The sequence below is a fragment of the Humulus lupulus genome, chromosome 3 (genome assembly GCF_963169125.1).
Source record: "Humulus lupulus chromosome 3, drHumLupu1.1, whole genome shotgun sequence".
In the NCBI taxonomy this organism is placed as follows: domain Eukaryota; kingdom Viridiplantae; phylum Streptophyta; class Magnoliopsida; order Rosales; family Cannabaceae; genus Humulus; species Humulus lupulus.
This window is the reverse complement of record NC_084795.1, coordinates 155608033-155632962: the sequence shown is the minus strand read 5'-3', so window position 1 is coordinate 155632962 and position 24930 is coordinate 155608033.

Here is a 24930-nt window from a genome sequence, read left to right as displayed (position 1 = left end):
GGCCCAATGCATTCTAAATCGTACCAAAGAAACGACCAGCATTCCAATTAGTGAATATTTTACTAATTAGTTCTCAAATTAGATCCTATAAGTACCGCGGAAGGGAGTTGTTAGTTTAACGATGGATAAAATAAGATATTAGGGAGAGTTAAGACGAATCGTGGCCCTATACCATCTTAAATGTACTAAAGAAGCCACTAACATTCAAATTAGATAATACTTTACTAATTTTCCTTCAAAATTATTCAATGAATCGCAAGATATTTAATTGGCGGATTAACCAGGGAGAAAGAAAGATATCAGGGAGATACAAATTCAATGGTGGCCGTATGCATTCTACATTGCTCAAAAGAAACATCTCGGATTCCAATTAGTGGATATTTTACCAATTAGTTCTCAAATTAGATTCTATATGTACCGAGGAAGTGAGTTGTTAGTTTCACGAGAGATAAAGAAAGATATTAGTTATAGATAAAACGAGTCGTGGCCCTATACCTTCTGAAATGTCCTAAACAAGAAACTAACATTCAAATTAGATTATACTTTTCTAATTTTCCTTCAAAATTATTCAATAAATTCCAAGATATTTAATTGACGGATTAACAAGTGATAAAGAAAGATAGTAGGGAGAGATAAATTAAATTGCGGCCCAATGCATTCTAAATCATACCAAAGAAACGACCAGCATTCCAATTAGTGAATATTTTACTAATTAGTTCTCAAATTAGATCCTATAAGTACCGCGGAAGGGAATTGTTAGTTTAACGATGAATAAAATAAGATATTAGGGAGAGTTAAGACGAATCGTGGCCCTACACCATCTTAAATGTACTAAAGAAGCCACTAACATTCAAATTAGATAATACTTTACTAATTTTCCTTCAAAATTATTCGATGAATCCCAAGATATTTAATTGACGAATTAACAAGGGAGAAAGAAAGATATCAGGGAGAGAAAAATTCAATGGTGGCCGTATGCATTCTATATAGTTCAAAAGAAACATCTCGGATTCCAATTAGTGGATATTTTACCAATTAGTTCTCAAATTAGATTCTATATGTACCGAGGAAGTGAGTTGTTAGTTTCACGAGAGATAAAGAAAGATATTAGTTATAGATAAAACGAGTCGTGGCCCTATACCTTCTGAAATGTCCTAAACAAGAAACTAACATTCAAATTAGATTATACTTTTCTAATTTTCCTTCAAAATTATTCAATAAATTCCAAGATATTTAATTGACGGATTAACAAGTGATAAAGAAAGATAGTAGGGAGAGATAAATTAAATTGCGGCCCAATGCATTCTAAATCATACCAAAGAAACGACCAGCATTCCAATTAGTGAATATTTTACTAATTAGTTCTCAAATTAGATCCTATAAGTACCGCGGAAGGGAATTGTTAGTTTAACGATGAATAAAATAAGATATTAGGGAGAGTTAAGACGAATCGTGGCCCTATACCATCTTAAATGTACTAAAGAAGCCACTAACATTCAAATTAGATAATACTTTACTAATTTTCCTTCAAAATTATTCGATGAATCCCAAGATATTTAATTGACGAATTAAAAAGGGAGAAAGAAAGATATCAGGGAGAGAAAAATTCAATGGTGGCCGTATGCATTCTATATTGTTCAAAAGAAACATCTCGGATTCCAATTAGTGGATATTTTACCAATAAGTTCTCAAATTAGATTCTATATGTACCGAGGGTGTGAGTTGTTAGTTTCACAAGAGATAAAGAAAGATATTAGGGATAGGTAAAACGAGTCGTGTCCCTATACCTTCTGAAATGTCCTAAACAAGAAACTACCATTCAAATTAGATTATACTTTTCTAATTTTCCTTCCAAATTATTCAATAAATTGCAAGATATTTAATTTACGGATTAACAAGTGATAAAGAAAGATAGTAGGGAGAGATAAATTAAATTGCGGCCCAATGCATTCTAAATCGTACCAAAGAAACGACCAGCATTCCAATTAGTGAATATTTTACTAATTAGTTCTCAAATTAGATCCTATAAGTACCGCGGAAGGGAGTTGTTAGTTTAACGATGGATAAAATAAGATATTAGGGAGAGTTAAGACGAATCGTGGCCCTATAACTTCTTAAATGTACTAAAGAAGCCACTAACATTCAAATTAGAATATACTTTACTAATTTTCCTTCAAAATTATTCGATGAATCCCAAGATATTTAATTGACGGATTAACAAGGGAGAAAGAAAGATATCAGGGAGATACAAATTCAATGGTGGCCGTATGCATTCTATATTGTTCAAAAGAAACATCTCGGATTCCAATTAGTGGATATTTTACCAATTAGTTCTCAAATTAGATTCTATATGTACCGAGGAAGTGAGTTGTTAGTTTCACGAGAGATAAAGAAAGATATTAGTTATAGATAAAACGAGTCGTGGCCCTATACCTTCTGAAATGTCCTAAACAAGAAACTAACATTCAAATTAGATTATACTTTTCTAATTTTCCTTCAAAATTATTCAATAAATTCCAAGATATTTAATTGACGGATTAACAAGTGATAAAGAAAGATAGTAGGGAGAGATAAATTAAATTGCGGCCCAATGCATTCTAAATCATACCAAAGAAACGACCAGCATTCCAATTAGTGAATATTTTACTAATTAGTTCTCAAATTAGATCCTATAAGTACCGCGGAAGGGAATTGTTAGTTTAACGATGAATAAAATAAGATATTATGGAGAGTTAAGATGAATCGTGGCCCTACACCATCTTAAATGTACTAAAGAAGCCACTAACATTCAAATTAGATAATACTTTACTAATTTTCCTTCAGAATTATTCGATGAATCCCAAGACATTTAATTGACGAATTAACAAGGGAGAAAGAAAGATATCAGGGAGAGAAAAATTCAATGGTGGCCGTATGCATTCTATATTGTTCAAAAGAAACATCTCGGATTCCAATTAGTGGATATTTTACCAATTAGTTCTCAAATTAGATTCTATATGTACCGAGGAAGTGAGTTGTTAGTTTCACGAGAGATAAAGAAAGATATTAGTTATAGATAAAACGAGTCGTGGCCCTATACCTTCTGAAATGTCCTAAACAAGAAACTAACATTCAAATTAGATTATACTTTTCTAATTTTCCTTCAAAATTATTCAATAAATTCCAAGATATTTAATTGACGGATTAACAAGTGATAAAGAAAGATAGTAGGGAGAGATAAATTAAATTGCGGCCCAATGCATTCTAAATCATACCAAAGAAACGACCAGCATTCCAATTAGTGAATATTTTACTAATTAGTTCTCAAATTAGATCCTATAAGTACCGCGGAAGGGAATTGTTAGTTTAACGATGAATAAAATAAGATATTAGGGAGAGTTAAGACGAATCGTGGCCCTACACCATCTTAAATGTACTAAAGAAGCCACTAACATTCAAATTAGATAATACTTTACTAATTTTCCTTCAAAATTATTCGATGAATCCCAAGATATTTAATTGACGAATTAACAAGGGAGAAAGAAAGATATCAGGGAGAGAAAAATTCAATGGTGGCCGTATGCATTCTATATTGTTCAAAAGAAACATCTCGGATTCCAATTAGTGGATATTTTACCAATTAGTTCTCAAATTAGATTCTATATGTACCGAGGAAGTGAGTTGTTAGTTTCACGAGAGATAAAGAAAGATATTAGTTATAGATAAAACGAGTCGTGGCCCTATACCTTCTGAAATGTCCTAAACAAGAAACTAACATTCAAATTAGATTATACTTTTCTAATTTTCCTTCAAAATTATTCAATAAATTCCAAGATATTTAATTGACGGATTAACAAGTGATAAAGAAAGATAGTAGGGAGAGATAAATTAAATTGCGGCCCAATGCATTCTAAATCATACCAAAGAAACGACCAGCATTCCAATTAGTGAATATTTTACTAATTAGTTCTCAAATTAGATCCTATAAGTACCGCGGAAGGGAATTGTTAGTTTAACGATGAATAAAATAAGATATTAGGGAGAGTTAAGACGAATCGTGGCCCTATACCATCTTAAATGTACTAAAGAAGCCACTAACATTCAAATTAGATAATACTTTACTAATTTTCCTTCAAAATTATTCGATGAATCCCAAGATATTTAATTGACGAATTAAAAAGGGAGAAAGAAAGATATCAGGGAGAGAAAAATTCAATGGTGGCCGTATGCATTCTATATTGTTCAAAAGAAACATCTCGGATTCCAATTAGTGGATATTTTACCAATAAGTTCTCAAATTAGATTCTATATGTACCGAGGGTGTGAGTTGTTAGTTTCACAAGAGATAAAGAAAGATATTAGGGATAGGTAAAACGAGTCGTGTCCCTATACCTTCTGAAATGTCCTAAACAAGAAACTACCATTCAAATTAGATTATACTTTTCTAATTTTCCTTCCAAATTATTCAATAAATTGCAAGATATTTAATTTACGGATTAACAAGTGATAAAGAAAGATAGTAGGGAGAGATAAATTAAATTGCGGCCCAATGCATTCTAAATCGTACCAAAGAAACGACCAGCATTCCAATTAGTGAATATTTTACTAATTAGTTCTCAAATTAGATCCTATAAGTACCGCGGAAGGGAGTTGTTAGTTTAACGATGGATAAAATAAGATATTAGGGAGAGTTAAGACGAATCGTGGCCCTACACCATCTTAAATGTACTAAAGAAGCCACTAACATTCAAATTAGATAATACTTTACTAATTTTCCTTCAAAATTATTCGATGAATCCCAAGATATTTAATTGACGAATTAACAAGGGAGAAAGAAAGATATCAGGGAGAGAAAAATTCAATGGTGGCCGTATGCATTCTATATTGTTCAAAAGAAACATCTCGGATTCCAATTAGTGGATATTTTACCAATTAGTTCTCAAATTAGATTCTATATGTACCGAGGAAGTGAGTTGTTAGTTTCACGAGAGATAAAGAAAGATATTAGTTATAGATAAAACGAGTCGTGGCCCTATACCTTCTGAAATGTCCTAAACAAGAAACTAACATTCAAATTAGATTATACTTTTCTAATTTTCCTTCAAAATTATTCAATAAATTCCAAGATATTTAATTGACGGATTAACAAGTGATAAAGAAAGATAGTAGGGAGAGATAAATTAAATTGCGGCCCAATGCATTCTAAATCATACCAAAGAAACGACCAGCATTCCAATTAGTGAATATTTTACTAATTAGTTCTCAAATTAGATCCTATAAGTACCGCGGAAGGGAATTGTTAGTTTAACGATGAATAAAATAAGATATTAGGGAGAGTTAAGACGAATCGTGGCCCTATACCATCTTAAATGTACTAAAGAAGCCACTAACATTCAAATTAGATAATACTTTACTAATTTTCCTTCAAAATTATTCGATGAATCCCAAGATATTTAATTGACGAATTAAAAAGGGAGAAAGAAAGATATCAGGGAGAGAAAAATTCAATGGTGGCCGTATGCATTCTATATTGTTCAAAAGAAACATCTCGGATTCCAATTAGTGGATATTTTACCAATAAGTTCTCAAATTAGATTCTATATGTACCGAGGGTGTGAGTTGTTAGTTTCACAAGAGATAAAGAAAGATATTAGGGATAGGTAAAACGAGTCGTGTCCCTATACCTTCTGAAATGTCCTAAACAAGAAACTACCATTCAAATTAGATTATACTTTTCTAATTTTCCTTCCAAATTATTCAATAAATTGCAAGATATTTAATTTACGGATTAACAAGTGATAAAGAAAGATAGTAGGGAGAGATAAATTAAATTGCGGCCCAATGCATTCTAAATCGTACCAAAGAAACGACCAGCATTCCAATTAGTGAATATTTTACTAATTAGTTCTCAAATTAGATCCTATAAGTACCGCGGAAGGGAGTTGTTAGTTTAACGATGGATAAAATAAGATATTAGGGAGAGTTAAGACGAATCGTGGCCCTATAACTTCTTAAATGTACTAAAGAAGCCACTAACATTCAAATTAGAATATACTTTACTAATTTTCCTTCAAAATTATTCGATGAATCCCAAGATATTTAATTGGCGGATTAACCCGGGAGAAAGAAAGATATCTGGGAGATACAAATTCAATGGTGGCCGTATGCATTCTATATTGCTCAAAAGAAACATCTCGGATTCCAATTAGTGGATATTTTACCAATTAGTTCTCAAATTAGATTCTATATGTACCGAGGAAGTGAGTTGTTAGTTTCACGAGAGATAAAGAAAGATATTAGGGATAGGTAAAACGAGTCGTGTCCCTATACCTTCTGAAATGTCCTAAACAAGAAACTACCATTCAAATTAGATTATACTTTTCTAATTTTCCTTCCAAATTATTCAATAAATTGCAAGATATTTAATTTACGGATTAACAAGTGATAAAGAAAGAAAGTAGGGAGAGAAAAATTAAATTGTGGCCCAATGCATTCAAAATCGTACCAAAGAAACGACCAGCATTCAAATTAGTGTATATTTTACTAATTAGTTCTCAAATGAGATCCTATAAGAACCGCGGAAGGGAGTTGTTAGTTTAACGATGGATAAAATAAGATATTAGGGAGAGTTAAGACGAATCGTGGCCCTATAACTTCTTAAATGTACTAAAGAAGCCACTAACATTCAAATTAGAATATACTTTACTAATTTTCCTTCAAAATTATTCGATGAATCCCAAGATATTTAATTGGCGGATTAACCCGGGAGAAAGAAAGATATCTGGGAGATACAAATTCAATGGTGGCCGTATGCATTCTATATTGCTCAAAAGAAACATCTCGGATTCCAATTAGTGGATATTTTACCAATTAGTTCTCAAATTAGATTCTATATGTACCGAGGAAGTGAGTTGTTAGTTTCACGAGAGATAAAGAAAGATATTAGGGATAGGTAAAACGAGTCGTGTCCCTATACCTTCTGAAATGTCCTAAACAAGAAACTACCATTCAAATTAGATTATACTTTTCTAATTTTCCTTCCAAATTATTCAATAAATTGCAAGATATTTAATTTACGGATTAACAAGTGATAAAGAAAGATAGTAGGGAGAGAAAAATTAAATTGCGGCCCAATGCATTCTAAATCGTACCAAAGAAACGACCAGCATTCCAATTAGTGTATATTTTACTAATTAGTTCTCAAATTAGATCCTATAAGTACCGCGGAAGGGAGTTGTTAGTTTAACGATGGATAAAATAAGATATTAGGGAGAGTTAAGACGATCGTGGCCCTATAACTTCTTAAATGTACTAAAGAAGCCACTAACATTCAAATTAGAATATACTTTACTAATTTTCCTTCAAAATTATTCGATGAATCCCAAGATATTTAATTGACGGATTAACAAGGGAGAAAGAAAGATATCAGGGAGATACAAATTCAATGGTGGCCGTATGCATTCTATATTGTTCAAAAGAAACATCTCGGATTCCAATTAGTGGATATTTTACCAATTAGTTCTCAAATTAGATTCTATATGTACCGAGGAAGTGAGTTGTTAGTTTCACGAGAGATAAAGAAAGATATTAGTTATAGATAAAACGAGTCGTGGCCCTATACCTTCTGAAATGTCCTAAACAAGAAACTAACATTCAAATTAGATTATACTTTTCTAATTTTCCTTCAAAATTATTCAATAAATTCCAAGATATTTAATTGACGGATTAACAAGTGATAAAGAAAGATAGTAGGGAGAGATAAATTAAATTGCGGCGCAATGCATTCTAAATCATACCAAAGAAATCACCAGCATTCCAATTAGTGAATATTTTACTAATTAGTTCTCAAATTAGATCCTATAAGTACCGCGGAAGGGAATTGTTAGTTTAACGATGAATAAAATAAGATATTAGGGAGAGTTAAGACGAATCGTGGCCCTATACCATCTTAAATGTACTAAAGTAGCCACTAACATTCAAATTAGATAATACTTTACTAATTTTCCTTCAAAATTATTCGATGAATCCCAAGATATTTAATTGACGAATTAACAAGGGAGAAAGAAAGATATCAGGGAGAGAAAAATTCAATGGTGGCCGTATGCATTCTATATTGTTCAAAAGAAACATCTCGGATTCCAATTAGTGGATATTTTACCAATTAGTTCTCAAATTAGATTCTATATGTACCGAGGAAGTGAGTTGTTAGTTTCACGAGAGATAAAGAAAGATATTAGGGATAGATAAAACGAGTCGTGTCCCTTTACCTTATGAAATGTCCTAAACAAGAAACTACCATTCAAATTAGATTATACTTTTCTAATTTTCCTTCCAAATTATTCTATAAATTGCAAGATATTTAATTTACGGATTAACAAGGGATAAAGAAAGATAGTAGGGAGAGAAAAATTAAATTGTGGCCCAATGCATTCTAAATCGTACCAAAGAAACGACCAGCATTCCAATTAGTGAATATTTTACTAATTAGTTCTCAAATTAGATCCTATAAGTACCGCGGAAGGGAGTTGTTAGTTTAACGATGGATAAAATAAGATATTAGGGAGAGTTAAGACGAATCGTGGCCCTATACCATCTTAAATGTACTAAAGAAGCCACTAACATTCAAATTAGATAATACTTTACTAATTTTCCATCAAAATTATTCAATGAATCGCAAGATATTTAATTGGCGGATTAACCAGGGAGAAAGAAAGATATCAGGGAGATACAAATTCAATGGTGGCCGTATGCATTCTATATTGCTCAAAAGAAACATCTCGGATTCCAATTAGTGGATATTTTACCAATTAGTTCTCAAATTAGATTCTATATGTACCGAGGATGTGAGTTGTTAGTTTCACAAGAGATAAAGAAAGATATTAGGGATAGGTAAAACGAGTCGTGTCCCTATACCTTCTGAAATGTCCTAAACAAGAAACTACCATTCAAATTAGATTATACTTTTCTAATTTTCCTTCCAAATTATTCAATAAATTGCAAGATATTTAATTTACGGATTAACAAGTGATAAAGAAAGATAGTAGGGAGAGATAAATTAAATTGCGGCCCAATGCATTCTAAATCGTACCAAAGAAACGACCAGCATTCCAATTAGTGAATATTTTACTAATTAGTTCTCAAATTAGATCCTATAAGTACCGCGGAAGGGAGTTGTTAGTTTAACGATGGATAAAATAAGATATTAGGGAGAGTTAAGACGAATCGTGGCCCTATACCATCTTAAATGTACTAAAGAAGCCACTAACATTCAAATTAGATAATACTTTACTAATTTTCCTTCAAAATTATTCAATGAATCGCAAGATATTTAATTGGCGGATTAACCAGGGAGAAAGAAAGATATCAGGGAGATACAAATTCAATGGTGGCCGTATGCATTCTATATTGCTCAAAAGAAACATCTCGGATTCCAATTAGTGGATATTTTACCAATTAGTTCTCAAATTAGATTCTATATGTACCGAGGATGTGAGTTGTTAGTTTCACGAGAGATAAAGAAAGATATTAGGGATAGGTAAAACGAGTCGTGTCCCTATACCTTCTGAAATGTCCTAAACAAGAAACTACCATTCAAATTAGATTATACTTTTCTAATTTTCCTTCCAAATTATTCAATAAATTGCAAGATATTTAATTTACGGATTAACAAGGGATAAAGAAAGATAGTAGGGAGAGAAAAATTAAATTGTTGCCCAATGCATTCTAAATCGTACCAAAGAAACGACCAGCATTCCAATTAGTGAATATTTTACTAATTAGTTCTCAAATTAGATCCTATAAGTACCGCGGAAGGGAGTTGTTAGTTTAACGATGGATAAAATAAGATATTAGGGAGAGTTAAGACGATCGTGGCCCTATAACTTCTTAAATGTACTAAAGAAGCCACTAACATTCAAATTAGAATATACTTTACTAATTTTCCTTCAAAATTATTCGATGAATCCCAAGATATTTAATTGACAGATTAACAAGGGAGAAAGAAAGACATCAGGGAGATACAAATTCAATGGTGGCCGTATGCATTCTAAATAGTTCAAGAGAAACATCTCGGATTCCAATTAGTCGATATTTTACCAATTAGTTCTCAAATTAGATTCTATATGTACCGAGGAAGTGATTTGTAAGTTTGACGAGAGATAAAGAAATATATTAGTTATAGATAAAACGAGTCGTGGCCCTATACCTTCTGAAATGTCCTAAACAAGAAACTAACATTCAAATTAGATTACACTTTTCTATTTTTCCTTCAAAATTATGCAATAAATGCCAAGATATTTAATTGACGGATTAACAAGTGATAAAGAAAGATAGTAGGGAGAGATAAATTAAATTGTGGCGCAATGCATTCAAAATAGTACCAAAGAAACGACCAGCATTCCAATTAGTGAATATTTTACAAATTAGTTCTCAAATTAGATCCTATATGTACCCAGGAAGTGAGTTGTTAGTTTCACGAGAGATAAAGAAACATATTAGGGATATATAAAACGAGTCGTGGCCCTATACCTTCTGAAATGTCCTAAACAAGAAACTAACATTCAAATTAGATTATACTTTTCTAATTTATCTTCCAAATTATTCAATAAATTGCAAGATATTTAATCTACGGATTAACAAGTGATAAAGAAAGATAGTAGGGAGAGATAAATTAAATTGCGGCCCAATGCATTCTAAATTGTACCAAAGAAACGACCAGCATTCCAATTAGTGAATATTTTACTAAATAGTTCTCAAATTAGATCCTATAAGTACCGCGGAAGGGAGTTGTTAGTTTAACGATGGATAAAATAAGATATTAGGGACGGTTAAGACGAATCGTGGCCCTATACCTTCTTAAATGTACTTAAGAAGCCACTAACATTCAAATTAGAATATACTTTACTAATTTTCCTTCAAAATTATTCAATGAATCGCAAGATATTTAATTGGCGGATTAACCAGAGAGAAAGAAAGATATCAGGGAGATACAAATTCAATGGTGGCCGTATGCATTCTATATTGCTCAAAAGAAACATCTCGGATTCCAATTAGTGGATATTTTACCAATTAGTTCTCAAATTAGATTCTATATGTACCGAGGATGTGAGTTGTTAGTTTCACGAGAGATAAAGAAAGAGATTAGGGATAGGTAAAACGAGTCGTGTCCCTATACCTTCTGAAATGTCCTAAACAAGAAACTACCATTCAAATTAGATTATTCTTTTCTAATTTTCCATCCAAATTATACCATAAATTGCAAGATATTTAATTTACGGATTAACAAGTGATAAAGAGAGATAGTAGGGAGAGATAAATTAAATTGTGGCCCAATGCATTCTAAATCGTACCAAAGAAACGACCATCATTCCAATTAGTGTATATTTTTCTAATTAGTTCTCAAATTAGATCCTATAAGTACCGTGGAAGGGAGTTGTTAGTTTAACGATGGATAAAATAAGATATTAGGGAGGGTTAAGACGAATCGTGGCCCTATACCTTCTTAAATGTACTAAAGAAGCCACTAACATTCAAATTAGATAATACTTTACTAATTTTCCTTCAAAATTATTCAATGAATCGCAAGATATTTAATTGGCGGATTAACCAGGGAGAAAGAAAGATATCAGGGAGATACAAATTCAATGGTGGCCGTATGCATTCTATATTGCTCAAAAGAAACATCTCGGATTCCAATTAGTGGATATTTTACCAATTAGTTCTCAAATTAGATTCTATATGTACCGAGGAAGTGAGTTGTTAGTTTCACGAGAGATAAAGAAAGATATTAGGGATAGATAAAACGAGTCGTGTCCCTTTACCTTCTGAAATGTCCTAAACAAGAAACTACCATTCAAATTAGAGTATACTTTTCTAATTTTCCTTCCAAATTATTCTATAAATTGCAAGATATTTAATTTACGGATTAACAAGGGATAAAGAAAGATAGTAGGGAGAGAAAAATTAAATTGTGGCCCAATGCATTCTAAATCGTACCAAAGAAACGACCAGCATTCCAATTAGTGAATATTTTACTAATTAGTTCTCAAATTAGATCCTATAAGTACCGCGGAAGGGAGTTGTTAGTTTAACGATGGATAAAATAAGATATTAGGGAGAGTTAAGACGAATCGTGGCCCTATACCATCTTAAATGTACTAAAGAAGCCACTAACATTCAAATTAGAATATACTTTACTAATTTTCCTTCAAAATTATTCAATGAATCCCAAGATATTTAATTGACGGATTAACAAGGGAGAAAGAAAGACATCAGGGAGATACAAATTCAATGGTGGCCGTATGCATTCTAAATTGTTCAAAAGAAACATCTCGGATTCCAATTAGTCGATATTTTACCAATTAGTTCTCAAATTAGATTCTATATGTACCGAGGATGTGAGTTGTTAGTTTCACAAGAGATAAAGAAAGATATTAGGGATAGGTAAAACGAGTCGTGTCCCTATACCTTCTGAAATGTCCTAAACAAGAAACTACCATTCAAATTAGATTATACTTTTCTAATTTTACTTCCAAATTATTCAATAAATTGCAAGATATTTAATTTACGGATTAACAAGTGATAAAGAAAGATAGTAGGGAGAGATAAATTAAATTGTGGCCCAATGCATTCTAAATCGTACCAAAGAAACGACCAGCATTCCAATTAGTGAATATTTTACTAATTAGTTCTCAAATTAGATCCTATAAGTACCGCGGAAGGGAGTTGTTAGTTTAATTGGCGGATTAACAAGGGAGAAAGAAAGACATCAGGGAGATACAAATTCAATGGTGGCCGTATACATTCTAAATTGTTCAAAAGAAACATCTCGGATTCCAATTAGTCGATATTTTACCAATTAGTTCTCAAATTAGATTCTATATGTACCGAAGAAGTGATTTGTTAGTTTCACGAGAGATAAAGAAATATATTAGTTATAGATAAAACGAGTCGTGGCCCTATACCTTCTGAAATGTCCTAAACAAGAAACTAACATTCAAATTAGATTACACTTTTCTATTTTTCCTTCAAAATTATGCAATAAATTCCAAGATATTTAATTGACGGATTAACAAGTGATAAAGAAAGATAGTAGGGAGAGATAAATTAAATTGTGGCGCAATGCATTCAAAATAGTACCAAAGAAACGACCAGCATTCCAATTAGTGAATATTTTACAAATTAGTTCTCAAATTAGATCCTATATGTACCGAGGAAGTGAGTTGTTAGTTTCACGAGAGATAAAGAAAGATATTAGGGATATATAAAACGAGTCGTGGCCCTATACCTTCTGAAATGTCCTAAACAAGAAACTAACATTCAAATTAGATTATACTTTTCTAATTTATCTTCCAAATTATTCAATAAATTGCAAGATATTTAATCTACGGATTAACAAGTGATAAAGAAAGATAGTAGGGAGAGATAAATTAAATTGCGGCCCAATGCATTCTAAATCGTACCAAAGAAACGACCAGCATTCCAATTAGTGAATATTTTACTAATTTGTTCTCAAATTAGATCCTATAAGTACCGCGGAAGGGAGTGGTTAGTTTAACGATGGATAAAATAAGATATTAGGGAGGGTTAAGACGAATCGTGGCCCTATACTTTCTTAAATGTTCTAAAGAAGCCACTAACATTCAAATTAGAATATACTTTACAAATTTTCCTTCAAAATTCTTCAATGAATCCCAAGATATTTAATTGACGGATTAACAAGGGAGAAAGAAAGACATCAGGGAGATACAAATTCAATGGTGGCCGTATGCATTCTAAATTGTTCAAAAGATACATCTCGGATTCCAATTAGTGGATATTTTACCAATTAGTTCTCAAATTAGATTCTATATGTACCGAGGAAGTGAGTTGTTAGTTTCACGAGAGATAAAGAAAGATATTAGGGATAGATAAAACGAGTCGTGTCCCTATACCTTCTTAAATGTCCTAAACAAGAAACTACCATTCAAATTAGATTATACTTTTCTAATTTTCCTTCCAATTTATTCTATAAATTGCAAGATATTTAATTTACGGATTAACAAGTGATAAAGAAAGATAGTAGGGAGAGAAAAATTAAATTGTGGCCCAATGCATTCTAAATCGTACCAAAGAAACGACCAGCATTCCAATTAGTGAATATTTTACTAATTAGTTCTCAAATTAGATCCTATATGTTCCGCGGAAGGGAGTTGTTAGTTTAACGATGGATAAAATAAGATATTAGGGAGAGTTAAGACGAATCGTGGCCCTACACCATCTTAAATGTACTAAAGAAGCCACTAACATTCAAATTTGATAATACTTTTCTAATTTTCCTTCAAAATTATTCAATGAATCCCAAGATATTTAATTGACGGATTAACAAGGAAGAAAGAAAGATATCAGGGAGAAACAAATTCAATGTTGGCCGTATGCATTCTAAATTGTTCAAAAGAAACACTCGGATTCCAATTAGTGGATATTTTACCAATTAGTTCTCAAATTAGATTCTATATGTACCGAGGAAGTGAGTTGTTAGTTTCACGAGAGATAAAGAAATATATTAGTAATAGATAAAACGAGTCGTGGCCCTATACCTTCTGAAATGTCCTAAACAAGAAACTAACATTCAAATTAGATTACACTTTTCTAATTTTCCATCAAAATTATTCAATAAATTCCAAGATAATTAATTTACGGATTAACAAGTGATAAAGAGAGATAGTAGGGAGAGAAAAATTAAATTGTGGCCCAATGCATTCTAAATCGTACCAAAGAAACGACCAGCATTCCAATTAGTGAATATTTTACTAATTAGTTCTCAAATTAGATCCTATAAGTACCGCGGAAGGGAGTTGTTAGTTTAACGATGGATAAAATAAGATATTAGGGAGAGTTAAGACGAATCGTGGCCCTATACCATCTTAAATGTACTAAAGAAGCCACTAACATTCAAATCAGATAATACTTTACTAATTTTCCTTCAAAATTATTCATTGAATCGCAAGATATTTAATTGGCAGATTAACCAGGGAGAAAGAAAGATATCAGGGAGATACAAATTCAATGGTGGCCGTATGCATTCTATATTGCTCAAAAGAAACATCTCGGATTCCAATTAGTGGATATTTTACCAATTAGTTCTCAAATTAGATTCTATATGTACCGAGGATGTGAGTTGTTAGTTTCACAAGAGATAAAGAAAGATATTAGGGATAGGTAAAACGAGTCGTGTCCCTATACCTTCTGAAATGTCCTAAACAAGAAACTACCATTCAAATTAGATTATACTTTTCTAATTTTCCTTCCAAATTATTCAATAAATTGCAAGATATTTAATTTACGGATTAACAAGTGATAAAGAAAGATAGTAGGGAGAGATAAATTAAATTGCGGCCCAATGCATTCTAAATCGTACCAAAGAAACGACCAGCATTCCAATTAGTGAATATTTTACTAATTAGTTCTCAAATTAGATCCTATAAGTACCGCGGAAGGGAGTTGTTAGTTTAATTGGCGGATTAACAAGGGAGAAAGAAAGACATCAGGGAGATACAAATTCAATGGTGGCCGTATGCATTCTAAATTGTTCAAAAGAAACATCTCGGATTCCAATTAGTCGATATTTTACCAATTAGTTCTCAAATTAGATTCTATATGTACCGAAGAAGTGATTTGTTAGTTTCACGAGAGATAAAGAAATATATTAGTTATAGACAAAACGAGTCGTGGCCCTATACCTTCTGAAATGTCCTAAACAAGAAACTAACATTCAAATTAGATTACACTTTTCTATTTTTCCTTCAAAATTATGCAATAAATTCCAAGATATTTAATTGACGGATTAACAAGTGATAAAGAAAGATAGTAGGGAGAGATAAATTAAATTGTGGCGCAATGCATTCAAAATAGTACCAAAGAAACGACCAGCATTCCAATTAGTGAATATTTTACAAATTAGTTCTCAAATTAGATCCTATATGTACCGAGGAAGTGAGTTGTTAGTTTCACGAGAGATAAAGAAAGATATTAGGGATATATAAAACGAGTCGTGGCCCTATACCTTCTGAAATGTCCTAAACAAGAAACTAACATTCAAATTAGATTATACTTTTCTAATTTATCTTCCAAATTATTCAATAAATTGCAAGATATTTAATCTACGGATTAACAAGTGATAAAGAAAGATAGTAGGGAGAGATAAATTAAATTGCGGCCCAATGCATTCTAAATCGTACCAAAGAAACGACCAGCATTCCAATTAGTGAATATTTTACTAATTTGTTCTCAAATTAGATCCTATAAGTACCGCGGAAGGGAGTGGTTAGTTTAACGATGGATAAAATAAGATATTAGGGAGGGTTAAGACGAATCGTGGCCCTATACTTTCTTAAATGTTCTAAAGAAGCCACTAACATTCAAATTAGAATATACTTTACAAATTTTCCTTCAAAATTCTTCAATGAATCCCAAGATATTTAATTGACGGATTAACAAGGGAGAAAGAAAGACATCAGGGAGATACAAATTCAATGGTGGCCGTATGCATTCTAAATTGTTCAAAAGATACATCTCGGATTCCAATTAGTGGATATTTTACCAATTAGTTCTCAAATTAGATTCTATATGTACCGAGGAAGTGAGTTGTTAGTTTCACGAGAGATAAAGAAAGATATTAGGGATAGATAAAACGAGTCGTGTCCCTATACCTTCTTAAATGTCCTAAACAAGAAACTACCATTCAAATTAGATTATACTTTTCTAATTTTCCTTCCAATTTATTCTATAAATTGCAAGATATTTAATTTACGGATTAACAAGTGATAAAGAAAGATAGTAGGGAGAGAAAAATTAAATTGTGGCCCAATGCATTCTAAATCGTACCAAAGAAACGACCAGCATTCCAATTAGTGAATATTTTACTAATTAGTTCTCAAATTAGATCCTATATGTTCCGCGGAAGGGAGTTGTTAGTTTAACGATGGATAAAATAAGATATTAGGGAGAGTTAAGACGAATCGTGGCCCTACACCATCTTAAATGTACTAAAGAAGCCACTAACATTCAAATTTGATAATACTTTTCTAATTTTCCTTCAAAATTATTCAATGAATCCCAAGATATTTAATTGACGGATTAACAAGGAAGAAAGAAAGATATCAGGGAGAAACAAATTCAATGTTGGCCGTATGCATTCTAAATTGTTCAAAAGAAACACTCGGATTCCAATTAGTGGATATTTTACCAATTAGTTCTCAAATTAGATTCTATATGTACCGAGGAAGTGAGTTGTTAGTTTCACGAGAGATAAAGAAATATATTAGTAATAGATAAAACGAGTCGTGGCCCTATACCTTCTGAAATGTCCTAAACAAGAAACTAACATTCAAATTAGATTACACTTTTCTAATTTTCCATCAAAATTATTCAATAAATTCCAAGATAATTAATTTACGGATTAACAAGTGATAAAGAGAGATAGTAGGGAGAGAAAAATTAAATTGTGGCCCAATGCATTCTAAATCGTACCAAAGAAACGACCAGCATTCCAATTAGTGAATATTTTACTAATTAGTTCTCAAATTAGATCCTATAAGTACCGCGGAAGGGAGTTGTTAGTTTAACGATGGATAAAATAAGATATTAGGGAGAGTTAAGACGAATCGTGGCCCTATACCATCTTAAATGTACTAAAGAAGCCACTAACATTCAAATCAGATAATACTTTACTAATTTTCCTTCAAAATTATTCATTGAATCGCAAGATATTTAATTGGCAGATTAACCAGGGAGAAAGAAAGATATCAGGGAGATACAAATTCAATGGTGGCCGTATGCATTCTATATTGCTCAAAAGAAACATCTCGGATTCCAATTAGTGGATATTTTACCAATTAGTTCTCAAATTAGATTCTATATGTACCGAGGATGTGAGTTGTTAGTTTCACAAGAGATAAAGAAAGATATTAGGGATAGGTAAAACGAGTCGTGTCCCTATACCTTCTGAAATGTCCTAAACAAGAAACTACCATTCAAATTAGATTATACTTTTCTAATTTTCCTTCCAAATTATTCAATAAATTGCAAGATATTTAATTTACGGATTAACAAGTGATAAAGAAAGATAGTAGGGAGAGATAAATTAAATTGCGGCCCAATGCATTCTAAATCGTACCAAAGAAACGACCAGCATTCCAATTAGTGAATATTTTACTAATTAGTTCTCAAATTAGATCCTATAAGTACCGCGGAAGGGAGTTGTTAGTTTAATTGGCGGATTAACAAGGGAGAAAGAAAGACATCAGGGAGATACAAATTCAATGGTGGCCGTATGCATTCTAAATTGTTCAAAAGAAACATCTCGGATTCCAATTAGTCGATATTTTACCAATTAGTTCTCAAATTAGATTCTATATGTACCGAAGAAGTGATTTGTTAGTTTCACGAGAGATAAAGAAATATATTAGTTATAGATAAAACGAGTCGTGGCCCTATACCTTCTGAAATGTCCTAAACAAGAAACTACCATTCAAATTAGATTACACTTTTCTATTTTTCCTTCAAAATTATGCAATAAATTCCAAGATATTTAATTGACGGATTAACAAGTGATAAAGAAAGATAGTAGGGAGAGATAAATTAAATTGTGGCGCAATGCATTCAAAATAGTACCAAAGAAACGACCAGCATTCCAATTAGTGAATATTTTACAAATTAGTTCTCAAATTAGATCCTATATGTACCGAGGAAGTGATTTGTTAGTTTCACGAGAGATAAAGAAAGATATTAGGGATATATAAAACGAGTCGTGGCCCTATACCTTCTGAAATGTCCTAAACAAGAAACTACCATTCAAATTAGATTATACTTTTCTAATTTTCCTTCCAAATTATTCAATAAATTGCAAGATATTTAATCTACGGATTAACAAGTGATAAAGAAAGATAGTAGGGAGAGATAAATTAAATTGCGGCCCAATGCATTCTAAATCTTACCAAAGAAACGACCAGCATTCCAATTAGTGAATATTTTACTAATTAGTTCTCAAATTAGATCCTATAAGTACCGCGGAAGGGAGTTGTTAGTTTAACGATGGATAAAATAAGATATTAGGGAGAGTTAAGACGATCGTGGCCCTATAACTTCTTAAATGTACTAAAGAAGCCACTAACATTCAAATTAGAATATACTTTACTAATTTTCCTTCAAAATTATTCGATGAATCCCAAGATATTTAATTGACGGATTAACAAGGGAGAAAGAAAGATATCAGGGAGATACAAATTCAATGGTGGCCGTATGCATTCTATATTGTTCAAAAGAAAAATCTTGGATTCCAATTAGTGGATATTTTACCAATTAGTTCTCAAATTAGATTCTATATGTACCGAGGAAGTGAGTTGTTAGTTTCACGAAAGATAAAGAAAGATATTAGTTATAGATAAAACGAGTCGTGGCCCTATACCTTCTGAAATGTCCTAAACAAGAAACTAACATTCAAATTAGATTATACTTTTCTAATTTTCCTTCAAAATTATTCAATAAATTCCAAGATATTTAATTGACGGATTAACAAGTGATAAAGAGAGATAGTAGGGAGAGATAAATTAAATTGTGGCCCAATGCATTCTAAATCGTACCAAAGAAACGACCATCATTCCAATTAGTGTATATTTTTCTAATTAGTTCTCAAATTAGATCCTATAAGTACCGTGGAAGGGAGTTGTTAGTTTAACGATGGATAAAATAAGATATTAGGGAGGGTTAAGACGAATCGTGGCCCTATACCTTCTTAAATGTACTAAAGAAGCCACTAACATTCAAATTAGATAATACTTTACTAATTTTCCTTCAAAATTATTCAATGAATCGCAAGATATTTAATTGGCGTATTAACCAGGGAGAAAGAAAGATATCAGGGAGATACAAATTCAATGGTGGCCGTATGCATTCTATATTGCTCAAAAGAAACATCTCGGATTCCAATTAGTGGATATTTTACCAATTAGTTCTCAAATTAGATTCTATATGTACCGAGGAAGTGAGTTGTTAGTTTCACGAGAGATAAAGAAAGATATTAGGGATAGATAAAACGAGTCGTGTCCCTTTACCTTCTGAAATGTCCTAAACAAGAAACTACCATTCAAATTAGATTATACTTTTCTAATTTTCCTTCCAAATTATTCTATAAATTGCAAGATATTTAATTTACGGATTAACAAGGGATAAAGAAAGATAGTAGGGAGAGAAAAATTAAATTGTGGCCCAATGCATTCTAAATCGTACCAAAGAAACGACCAGCATTCCAATTAGTGAATATTTTACTAATTAGTTCTCAAATTAGATCCTATAAGTACCGCGGAAGGGAGTTGTTAGTTTAACGATGGATAAAATAAGATATTAGGGAGAGTTAAGACGAATCGTGGCCCTATACCATCTTAAATGTACTAAAGAAGCAACTAACATTCAAATTAGATAATACTTTACTAATTTTCCTTCAAAATTATTCATTGAATCGCAAGATATTTAATTGGCAGATTAACCAGGGAGAAAGAAAGATATCAGGGAGATACAAATTCAATGGTGGCCGTATGCATTCTATATTGCTCAAAAGAAACATCTCGGATTCCAATTAGTGGATATTTTACCAATTAGTTCTCAAATTAGATTCTATATGTACCGAGGATGTGAGTTGTTAGTTTCACAAGAGATAAAGAAAGATATTAGGGATAGGTAAAACGAGTCGTGTCCCTATACCTTCTGAAATGTCCTAAACAAGAAACTACCATTCAAATTAGATTATACTTTTCTAATTTTCCTTCCAAATTATTCAATAAATTGCAAGATATTTAATTTACGGATTAACAAGTGATAAAGAAAGATAGTAGGGAGAGATAAATTAAATTGCGGCCCAATGCATTCTAAATCGTACCAAAGAAACGACCAGCATTCCAATTAGTGAATATTTTACTAATTAGTTCTCAAATTAGATCCTATAAGTACCGCGGAAGGGAGTTGTTAGTTTAACGATGGATAAAATAAGATATTAGGGAGAGTTAAGACGAATCGTGGCCCTATACCATCTTAAATGTACTAAAGAAGCCACTAACATTCAAATTAGATAATACTTTACTAATTTTCCTTCAAAATTATTCAATGAATCGCAAGATATTTAATTGGCGGATTAACCAGGGAGAAAGAAAGATATCAGGGAGATACAAATTCAATGGTGGCCGTATGCATTCTATATTGCTCAAAAGAAACATCTCGGATTCCAATTAGTGGATATTTTACCAATTAGTTCTCAAATTAGATTCTATATGTACCGAGGATGTGAGTTGTTAGTTTCACGAGAGATAAAGAAAGATATTAGGGATAGGTAAAACGAGTCGTGTCCCTATACCTTCTGAAATGTCCTAAACAAGAAACTACCATTCAAATTAGATTATACTTTTCTAATTTTCCTTCCAAATTATTCAATAAATTGCAAGATATTTAATTTACGGATTAACAAGTGATAAAGAAAGATAGTAGGGAGAGATAAATTAAATTGCGGCCCAATGCATTCTAAATCTTACCAAAGAAACGACCAGCATTCCAATTAGTGAATATTTTACTAATTAGTTCTCAAATTAGATCCTATAAGTACCGCGGAAGGGAGTTGTTAGTTTAACGATGGATAAAATAAGATATTAGGGAGAGTTAAGACGATCGTGGCCCTATAACTTCTTAAATGTACTAAAGAAGCCACTAACATTCAAATTAGAATATACTTTACTAATTTTCCTTCAAAATTATTCGATGAATCCCAAGATATTTAATTGACGGATTAACAAGGGAGAAAGAAAGATATCAGGGAGATACAAATTCAATGGTGGCCGTATGCATTCTATATTGTTCAAAAGAAAAATCTTGGATTCCAATTAGTGGATATTTTACCAATTAGTTCTCAAATTAGATTCTATATGTACCGAGGAAGTGAGTTGTTAGTTTCACGAAAGATAAAGAAAGATATTAGTTATAGATAAAACGAGTCGTGGCCCTATACCTTCTGAAATGTCCTAAACAAGAAACTAACATTCAAATTAGATTATACTTTTCTAATTTTCCTTCAAAATTATTCAATAAATTCCAAGATATTTAATTGACGGATTAACAAGTGATAAAGAAAGATAGTAGGGAGAGATAAATTAAATTGCGGCCCAATGCATTCTATATCATACCAAAGAAACGACCAGCATTCCAATTAGTGAATATTATACTAATTAGTTCTCAAATTAGATCCTATAAGTACCGCGGAAGGGAGTTGTTAGTTTAACGATGGATAAAATAAGATATTAGGGAGAGTTAAGACGAATCGTGGCCCTATACCATCTTAAATGTACTAAAGAAGCCACTAACATTCAAATTAGATAATACTTTACTAATTTTCCTTCAAAATTATTCAATGAATCGCAAGATATTTAATTGGCGGATTAACCAGGGAGAAAGAAAGATATCAGGGAGATACAAATTCAATGGTGGCCGTATGCATTCTATATTGCTCAAAAGAAACATCTCGGATTCCAATTAGTGGATATTTTACCAATTAGTTCTCAAATTAGATTCTATATGTACCGAGGATGTGAGTTGTTAGTTTCACGAGAGATAAAGAAAGATATTAGGGATAGGTAAAACGAGTCGTGTCCCTATACCTTCTGAAATGTCCTAAACAAGAAACTACCATTCAAATTAGATTATACTTTTCTAATTTTCCTTCCAAATTATTCAATAAATTGCAAGATATTTAATTTACGGATTAACAAGTGATAAAGAAAGATAGTAGGGAGAGATAAATTAAATTGCGGCCCAATGCATTCTAAATCGTACCAAAGAAACGACCAGCATTCCAATTAGTGAATATTTTACTAATTAGTTCTCAAATTAGATCCTATAAGTACCGCGGAAGGGAATTGTTAGTTTAACGATGGATAAAATAAGTAATTAGGGAGAGTTAAGACGAATCGTGGCCCTATACCTTCTTAAATGTTCTAAAGAAGCCACTAACATTCAAATTAGAATATACTTTACTAATTTTCCTTCAAAATTATTCAATGAATCCCAAGATATTTAATTGACGGATTAACAAGGGAGAAAGAAAGACATCAGGGAGATACAAATTCAATGGTGGTCGTATGCATTCTAAATTGTTCAAAAGAAACATCTCGGATTCCAATTAGTGGATATTTTACCAATTAGTTCTCAAATTAGATTCTATATGTACCGAGGAAGTGAGTGGTTTGTCTCACGAGAGATAAAGAAAGACATTAGGGATAGATAAAACGAGTCGTGGCCCTATACCTTCTGAAATGTCCTAAACAAGAAACTAACATTCAAATTAGATTATACTTTTCTAATTTTCCTTCCAAATTATTCAATAAATTGCAAGATATTTAATCTACGGATTAACAAGTGATAAAGAAAGATAGTAGGGAGAGATAAATTAAATTGCGGCCCAATGCATTCTAAATCTTACCAAAGAAACGACCAGCATATCAATTAGTGAATATTTTACTAATTAGTTCTCAAATTAGATCCTATAAGTACCGCGGAAGGGAGTTGTTAGTTTAACGATGCATAAAATAAGATATTAGGGAGAGTTAAGACGAATCGTGGCCCTATACCATCTTAAATGTACTAAAGAAGCCACTAACATTCAAATTAGATAATACTTTACTAATTTTCCTTCAAAATTATTCAATGAATCGCAAGATATTTAATTGGCGGATTAACCAGGGAGAAAGAAAGATATCAGGGAGATACAAATTCAATGGTGGCCGTATGCATTCTATATTGCTCAAAAGAAACATCTCGGATTCCAATTAGTGGATATTTTACCAATTAGTTCTCAAATTAGATTCTATATGTACCGAGGATGTGAGTTGTTAGTTTCACGAGAGATAAAGAAAGATATTAGGGATAGGTAAAACGAGTCGTGTCCCTATACCTTCTGAAATGTCCTAAACAAGAAACTACCATTCAAATTAGATTATACTTTTCTAATTTTCCTTCCAAATTATTCAATAAATTGCAAGATATTTAATCTACGGATTAACAAGTGATAAAGAAAGATAGTAGGGAGAGATAAATTAAATTGCGGCCCAATGCATTCTAAATCTTACCAAAGAAACGACCAGCATTCCAATTAGTGAATATTTTACTAATTAGTTCTCAAATTAGATCCTATAAGTACCGCGGAAGGGAGTTGTTAGTTTAACGATGGATAAAATAAGATATTAGGGAGAGTTAAGACGATCGTGGCCCTATAACTTCTTAAATGTACTAAAGAAGCCACTAACATTCAAATTAGAATATACTTTACTAATTTTCCTTCAAAATTATTCGATGAATCCCAAGATATTTAATTGACGGATTAACAAGGGAGAAAGAAAGATATCAGGGAGATACAAATTCAATGGTGGCCGTATGCATTCTATATTGTTCAAAAGAAAAATCTTGGATTCCAATTAGTGGATATTTTACCAATTAGTTCTCAAATTAGATTCTATATGTACCGAGGAAGTGAGTTGTTAGTTTCACGAAAGATAAAGAAAGATATTAGTTATAGATAAAACGAGTCGTGGCCCTATACCTTCTGAAATGTCCTAAACAAGAAACTAACATTCAAATTAGATTATACTTTTCTAATTTTCCTTCAAAATTATTCAATAAATTCCAAGATATTTAATTGACGGATTAACAAGTGATAAAGAGAGATAGTAGGGAGAGATAAATTAAATTGTGGCCCAATGCATTCTAAATCGTACCAAAGAAACGACCATCATTCCAATTAGTGTATATTTTTCTAATTAGTTCTCAAATTAGATCCTATAAGTACCGTGGAAGGGAGTTGTTAGTTTAACGATGGATAAAATAAGATATTAGGGAGGGTTAAGACGAATCGTGGCCCTATACCTTCTTAAATGTACTAAA